At 47.7% G+C, this 8,523-nt stretch overlaps 1 long non-coding RNA gene across 1 annotated transcript; it reads left to right on the plus strand.

The window, feature by feature from the left end:
* Positions 1-575: 575 nt before the first annotated feature.
* Positions 576-7,986, plus strand: LOC113891875. The gene is made up of 3 exons (XR_003510896.1): positions 576-617; positions 4,778-4,898; positions 7,681-7,986. It is a non-coding gene; the product is annotated as an uncharacterized LOC113891875 (long non-coding RNA).
* Positions 7,987-8,523: the final 537 nt, after the last annotated feature.

An 8,523-nucleotide genomic window follows, 5' to 3' on the forward strand; every position in this document is an offset into this window, starting at 1 on the left:
CCTGACTAAGCCCAGTTTGCATGGGGCAGGCCCAGGGGGGAAGAAAAAAACATATAAAAAGAGGAGCCAAAGGGCTCTCTCCCCCTCCCCCAACACCCCCTACCCAATGTGCACTGGGGCGCTCTTCTCTTCTGGGGCACGTCTTTGGATCGACGTGCTGTCACGCCTCGAAGATGGATTTTCCTGCTATCTTCTAAATAAAATAGAGCTGTAACACTGAGCTGTAGCACTGATTTGTCTAACAGCTATAACTCGGTCCGTTCGAGACCTGAGAGCTATAACACGGTCTGTCCAAGACCCGAGAGCTGTGACACGCCGAGGGGGCTTTAATGTCCATCATTCCAAATCTTTGTTGTGACGAGACAAAAACTGAGGAGCATACACTCGCCTGACATCTATGGTGCGGTGACTCAGATTTAACCTGACTGAAACAACCTCGTGGGGAAGAGGCCAAGCACAGCAGGAGCCCAACTCAGCGAAGCTCTCTTGGTAGAAGCGGAACGCAAAGAAAATGCTCAGGGGAAGGCCCATCGTGCTGGAAACCGGGACAGCAACAAACGAACTCAGCAGAAAGCTCAGGCGGCTCAGCCTCAGTTTCCAGAAGACCTCCGGTTAAGGTAGGAGGTCCTCGCTCCTATGGCTGGAGGGACATGCCTAACAAAACCTTAATTCGTTTACAATCTCTCGTTTCTTGTTTCCTTGAACCACCCCACTGCGAACAGGCGGGTGGCAGTGGGCGCAATTGAGAGACTCTGGAGAGTCCCAAAGGAACTATCTGCTGGGCCCCAGTAGCTGTTACCCAAGCTGGTGGGGGTTCTTCTGCCCTTACTCTTCTCTGCCAAGAATCAGGCCAATGAAAACTATGAGCATAGGTCAGAAATTTAGCAGATTTTCTGGCAGGCTATGAAGGGGGTTCCTTGGCACGTTTTTCCCACTGCTTTTTTTCCTGTCCTTCCACTCTATCCCGGGCCTGGAGCCCAGCCAAAAAGTAAGAGGTGGATTTGTTAGGATTCAGAGAGAAGCCAAGCTTCAGGGTGTGGGCCATTGCCAAGGGCAAGAGTTGGAGCCAGGGAATTAGGCCTGGCTAGGCTTTGCCAGTGGGGAGAATTCATATGCTAGTGAGTGGGAGGACCATCCCAGCCATGGGGAACCACCCACTACTCTCTCTTTTGACAGTGCCCTAGAGCTGCTGCCACCTCTGGGTGTGTCTGCTGGCTTTTAGATTGGGGATTAAGGTTTACTTGAATTTGACTTCTCATCCGGACCCAGTTGATTTTAATTGGTTTACGTTATGCCCTTGTGCTGTGTCATTCTGTCAAAGGTTGTGCTCTGCCCCCTTCCCTCCTGTTTCATGCTCCTTTCCTCAGCCCCGTCCTGGCCCACAATGTTGCCTCTACAATCTTCCTGAGAGACAACCAGAAAATAGCTGGCCTTGGGAGGGAAATACTGTATAATATCCAACCCCCTAATCCTACCCAGCACTGGTCATGCTGGAGATTTTGGGGATGCCCAACTCCAGTCCGGGGGTCCCAGGAGGTCATCACGCCTTGACCTGCCTAGGGATCTGGTCCTCGAAAGGTTGTCACGCCTCAACCTGCTAGGGGATCCGCTAGTCCCAGGGGTCCCAGGAGGTCGTCATGCCTTGACCTGCTCAGGGACCCAATTCTCGGGAGGCTGTCACGCCTCGACCTGCCCGGGGATTTGATCTCCAGAAGGCTGTCACGCCTCAGCCTGCCTGGGGATCTGCACCCTGACCCGGGGACGCCTGGCTCTCAGGTTGCAACAGTTCTGGGTAGGATAAGCTTCAGAAAGACTCACCCCTAAGGAAGTCCACCCATGGAAACATAAAGAAGCCTATTACTTGTGGGACTGTGCCCAGTCTCAACAATAACTCAGGAGCCCAATGAGAACCCCATTGCCTTTCTGGAAAGGCTAAAAGAGGCCCTCCAAAAGTTTACTAATCTGGACTTAGACTCTTAAGAAGGACAGGTGATTTTAAAGGACAAAGTCCTGTCCCAATGTGCATCAGCTATCAGAATTAAGTACAACAGCTACAGCAGCAGCACTCTGCTGCCTCTTTATATGAGATGATCCAGACAGCCACCAATACCTTTTAAACAGAACAGGAGAAGGAGGTTAAGGCCCAGGAGAAGGAGAGAAGGAAAGAGACAAGGCATGCCCAGATGCTGGCCGCCCTCCAGAGAAGCCCTATGGCAAACCCTGAGTCCTTGAAGGACAAGGCACGAGGCAAATGCCTAATCTGTAGACAGGCGGGGCATTGGGCCAAAGAGTGTCCAAACTGTGACAAGTCTCCTAGAAGGCTTGCCACAAATGTCATCAACTGGGACATTGGGCGGCACTCTGCCCTGGGGACTCAAGAGCCTCAAGGTCAAGCACCAAGCCTACCCTCATGATGGTTCAAGAGGACTGAAGCGGCCCGCTCCAGCCAGCCCGCCTGTCACAGATAACCATCATGGGGCTGGAGCCAAGGGTGCAACTGGATGTGGCAGGTAGGTCTGCGAATTTCTTGGTTGACACAATGGCTACCTACTCTGTCTTGATCTCCTACTCCGGAGCCTTCTCCTCCCAAACCTGTACCATTTTGGGTGCTACAGGAAAAGCAACTACTAAAAGATTCACCCGAGCACTTACTTGTTTCTGGGATGGACAAATATTTTCCCACCAGTTTCTGGTGGTCCCTGAGTGTCCTACCCACTTATTGGAAAGAGATATACTCACTAAATTGGGGACCACCCTTATGATAGGAAGTTTTTCAGCCCCTAGAGCTCTACAGCTCCTGGTTAGTACTGAAGAACCCATTATACCTTCAATAGGGAGGGACCAAAAACTATGGGAAGACAAAATTAACAGGTGTGGGACCAGGGAATTCCTGGACGAGCCCACCAAGCTGAACCAGTCATCATTGTCCTCCAAGATCCTACTTGGTTTCCTAACCGGAAATACTATCCCCTCAAAAGAGAGGCTCAGGAGGTACTACAGCCTTTAATAAATAAATTCCTTGCTTGTGGGCTATTGGTCCACATCAATTCGCCATGTAACACCCCAAGCCTCTCAGTAAAGAAAAAGGATGGAACCTGGCGAATGGTTCAAGATCTCCGGATCATAAATGAAACTGTGATCCCCCTCTATCCCACAGTACCCAATCCCTATGTAATCTTGGGAGAAATCCCACCCAGTGCCAAGTGGTTTATAGTCTTGGATCTCAAAGATGCATTTTTTTGCATACTATTGGCTAAAGAATCCCAATATCTTTTTGCCTTTGAGTGGGAGGCCCCAGGAGAAAAACAGATGACTTGAACAGTATTATCTCAGGGGTTCAGAGATAGCCCCCACTTGTTTGGACAGGACCTTAGCTGGGATCTCCTAGATCTGGACCTGAGACCTAATGGGAAAATATTACAATACGTAAAGTTATGACCAACCTAGATAGCATATTCAAAAGCAGAGACATTACTTTGCCAACAAAGGTCCGTCTAGTCAAGGCTATGGTTTTTCCTGTGGTCAAGTATAGATGTGAGGGTTGGATTGTGAAGAAGGCTGAGTGCCGAAGAATTGATGCTTTTGAACTGTGTTGTTGGAGAAGACTCTTGAGAGTCCCTTGGACTACAAGGAGATCCAACCAGTCCATTCTGAAGGAGATCAGCCCTGGGACTTCTTTGGAAGGACTAATGTTGGAGCTGAAACTCCAGTACTTTGGCCACCTCATGCGAAGAGTTGACTCATTGGAAAAGACTCTGATGCTGGGATGGATTGGGGGCAGGAGGAGAAGGGGACAACAGAGGATGAGATGGCTGGATGGCATCACTGACTCGATGGACGTGAGTCTGAGTGAACTCTGGGAGCTGGTGATGGACAGGGAGGCCTGGCGTGCTGCGATTCATGGGGTCGCAAAGAGTCGGACATGACTGAGCAACTGAATTGAACTGAACTGAACTGAGATGACCTACTAATCTGCTCTCCAGATGAGGAAAATGCCCAACAATATGCAATTCAGGTTCTAAAATTTTTGGCAGAAAGAGGATATAAAGTCTCCCGTGCTAAGGCACAGGACAGAAGTCATTTACCTGGGAGTTCAGATTACACATGGGTCTAGGAGGTTGTTCTCTGATCGGTACAAGGAATCCTCCAGTTGCCCTTCCCCATGGTTTGAAAACAATTGCGAGCTTTCCTGGGGCTAACTGGGTATTGTAGAATCTGGATACCCAACTATGGTCTAATTGCCCAGCCCTTATATGAAAGCTTAAAGGGACGAGATGATTTAATCCCACTGATGTGGGGAACTCCTCAAAAGAAGGCAGTGGCTACACTAAAACAGGCCTTAACTCAGGCACCTGCCTTGGGTTGCCAGACCCAGAAAAAGCATTCCAACTTTATGTCCATGAAAGACAGGGAATAGCCTTGGGAGTGTTAACTCAAAGGCTGAGATCTGAGCCCCAACCTGTAGCTTACTTATCCAAGAGTAAGATCCAACCACCCAAGGCTGGCCCCCCACATTTGAAATCTTGCAGCTATTGCAATCATGATAGAAGATGCTTTAAAACTCTCCTTTGGGGGCAAACTAACTATTTTTACCAGCCACCAAGTAAAACAACTCCTAAATGGGAGAGGCCATTTATGGATGTCTGATCAAAGAATCCTCAGATATCAAGTAATGCTGATGGAAAATCCAGGCCTCACTATATTCCCCTGTGAGGTCTTAACCCAGCCACCCTCCTGCCTACCCCCAAGGGTGTTCTCCATTTTCATTCTTGTCTAGAAACCTTGGACCACTGGACAAAACCTCGAGAGGGATTGTCAAAAGATCCTCTGACCAGTCCTGAGGAAATCTGGTACACTGATGGAAGCAGCATTGTCTTAGATGGAAAAAGAAGAGCCAGGTATGCAGTGGTCTCCGATTTTGAGATCATAAAGGCTAAGCCTCTGCCACCAGGTACTTCAGCCCAATTAGCTGAGCTCATAGCCCTGACTCGAGCTTTGGAGATGTGAAAAGGAAAAAGAATAGCCATTTACATTGACTCCAAGTATGCCTTTCTGGTGCTACATGCACATCCAGCTATTTGGAAAGAAAGGGGCCACTTGACCACCCAGGGGTCCCCAATCAAATATGGTGATCAAATTCTTAGACTCTTGGAGGCAGTCCATCTGCCTACTGAGGTTTCAGTCTCCCGCTGTAAAGGACACCAAAAAGGGAGCATGGAAGTGGCACGAGGGAACCAAGCAGCTGATCAGGCAGCTAAGAGAGCAGCATTACAGAACAATGACCTAATAGGGGTTGCCACCTTAGTTCCACAGACTAATTTGCCAGAAACTCCTTCATATACTGAAGGTGAGACTCTTATAGCTAAGAGTGAGGGCTTTCAAGAAGATCATGTGGGGTGGTTCCAAAAGGAGGGACTCCTTTTTCTGCCTGGCAACCTCCAATGGAAGTTGGTTAACTCCTTATATGCCACCACTCATTTGGGGGAAAAGGCCCTCCAAAAATTACTAGAAAGGTCCTTCAGAGGAACAGGCCTCCAAACAACTATAAGGCAAGTGGTCTCCTCTTGTCCCACTTGCCAATTAAACAACCCCCAAGGAGCTTGAAGACCCCAGCTGGCCCAACCTGTCCAATGACGTGGGACCTATCCAGGAGACGACTGGCAGATGGACTTCACCCAGATGCCAGTTTCTCAAGGGTATAAATACATATTAGTCATGATAGATACATTCACAGGATGGACTGAAGGCTTTCCCACCTGGAATGAGAAGGCTGAGGAGGTGGTAAAAAGCTGCTCCATGAAATCATTCCAAGATTTGGTCTGCCCAGGTCGTTACAAAGTGACAATGGGACATCATTTACTTCTAAGGTCACCGAAGGGGTCTCGAAAGCATTGGGCATTACTTATTATCTCCATTGTGCCTTGAGGCCTCTATCTTCAGAAAAAGTAGAAAGAGCCAACTAATTCTTAATATCAGCAATAAAAAAGATAATCCAGGAGACCTCCCTGGGATGGAAGGAGGCTTTACCAATAGCTCTCCTCCGCACCCATATTGCCCCTAAGGAACAGGTTGGTCTTGGTCCTTATGAGATGCTATATGGGAGACCTTTTGTTTATGTCAATGACCTCTTCCTAGATCCAGAGGTTCAGACCCTCCAGTCTTATGCCATGGCCATTGGGCACTTCTAACAGGATATATGCTTGTGGGTTATGAACCAGGACCCAAAAGATTCTAAGGAGTCACCACTATATGCTCCAGGGATTCAAGTCTTAATTAAAGTCTGGAAAGATGGGTCCCCAAAGGCTCAACTCCAGCCCACATGGAAGGGCCCCTCCCCTGTAATACTTTCTACCCCCACAGTAGTCAAGGTACCAGGACATGACTCCTGGATTCACTACTCATGAGTCAAGCCATGGAAGAAAACAGAAGAGGACAGTCAATACACATGGGAGATCTTACATACCTATTCAGGACTACCAATGAGTGCCATTCTAATGAACACCCCCAAAATCTGGTTTCTGGGGATAACATTTCTCAGGATAGCTCTAAAGAGCCAACAGCTTGGCAGAGATTGTACTCCAAAACAGGCAGGAGATAGATACTCTGATCCCTGAACAAGGAGGAACTTGAGCCATCCTGGCAATGTGAATATGGAATTGGCTAATGTCCCTACTAGTTCTTGTTATGCCACATTGATGCTGCTTATGATTGTTCCATGTATTATCAATTGTCTAACCTGTTTTGTCTCTGACCAGGTCAACAATTATAACATGCAGCACCAGTTCAACAAAGATATAAAACTACAGCCAACCACAGAAAATATCACTCACCTTTAGATAGACACCACTATAAGGACTCTGATGCTTGAGACTAGCAAGAGGGGGAGGCCCAATACCCCTCGCTGTCCCAGTTCAGCAGAAAGTAGCCAGAAAGACCTCACGCCCATATTCCCAAAGAATTGGGCCTCCCATCTCTTGAGGGAGGAATGTTAGGTAGTTAGAATAGGGAAAAGGAGTCAAAAATGGCGGTGGCTAAAAGATAAGGAAGGGAAAAGCCCGCGAAAATAGAACAGAGGAAGGTCAAAGGAAGGTCCGAGGACTGGAGTGAGGACTTCAGGTAGAACAGCACTCCTGACTAAGCCCGATTTGCATAGGGCAAGCCCAGGGGGAAGAAAAAAACATAGGAACCAGAGGGCCACCACCCCCACCACCCCCCGCCCCGCATGCTGGGGCGCTCTTCTCTTTGTGTCCTCACGTGCCTTCATGCCTTGAAGATGGATTTTCCTGCTATCTTCTAAATAAAATAGAGCTGTAACACTGATTTGTCTAAGAGCTATAACATGGTCTGTCAGAGATCTGAGAGCTGTGACACGCCAAGGGGGCTTTAATGTCCGTCACTCCAAATCTTTGTTGTGACGAGACAAAAACCGAGGAGCATACACTCGCATGACAGAAATATTTGGAGGAGGCCCTTATTCACGATGTTTGGGGGCAGAGGGACAGAACCCAAATAAAGATGTCTAAAAAGCAGTTGAGTATATGACTTTTGAGCTCAAGAGGTATTTGGACTATAGTTATAGTTGTGAAGTCACTGGCATAATTGTGCTAAATTAAGTCACCTCCTATAGATACATCTGATATATGTGTCCCTATAGTAACAATTGCTCTAATTGTTTTTCAGGAACATGGAGCTGGTCATACCCAAATTAAACCAGTCAAGACCATGGATTGGGTGACTGTTCAATAGATGACCATTTGACATCAGAGGGCCAAAAACTTCACCCTCAGATCATGTTAATGACACCATTTTCTGAACATACATCCCATGAAGAAGCATGTAACCCAGATACATCTGTGCAGAACCCCAATTACTTTAAGTTTTTCTTCAGTCATCTTTCCCCACACCTCAGACCACCCTGCTTCCTTATCCCACGAGTATCTTGAGGCCCTCACCTTCATGAAATTGGATTAAAGACTTGTTCTCTTGTCTCCGTGCTTGGCTGCCTTGTGTATAAAGCCTTTCTCTGCTGCATACCTTGGCGTCTCAGGATTTGGCTTGATGTGAGTCAGGCAAATGAACCTGGTATGGTTCATAATATAAGGGATGGAAATATCAGCTAGGATTAGAATCAGATGCATGTAACAGAAGCTGAAACAACAGTGGCTTAAATAAGAAGTTTGTTAAATTGTTCAAGAAGTCTGGATTAGTATGACAGCTTCAGCAGATCACCAGTACTCTAGTCCTTCCACTTGTCTTTCTGCTCTGCCATCCTCAGGTGCATGGCTCCATCCTCAGTGATGCAAGCCTGAGATGGCTGCCAGCAGTTTTGCAATCCCATCCAGGTTCCAGGCAGGAAGAAGGGACAAAAGGGAAGTTCTAGCTGAGTCAGCTCTACCCAGAAGTCCCACCCAACTCACTTTTACTTGACCATTGACCACACCCAGGCAAGTGGGACAGTGTAGCCTTTTATAGGTCCATTACCACTCTAAAAAATAAGGTTCTGTTACTAAAAGTGAAGAGGAA

This window comes from Bos indicus x Bos taurus, chromosome 4, assembly GCF_003369695.1.
Source record: "Bos indicus x Bos taurus breed Angus x Brahman F1 hybrid chromosome 4, Bos_hybrid_MaternalHap_v2.0, whole genome shotgun sequence".
NCBI classification, from domain to species: Eukaryota; Metazoa; Chordata; class Mammalia; order Artiodactyla; family Bovidae; genus Bos; species Bos indicus x Bos taurus.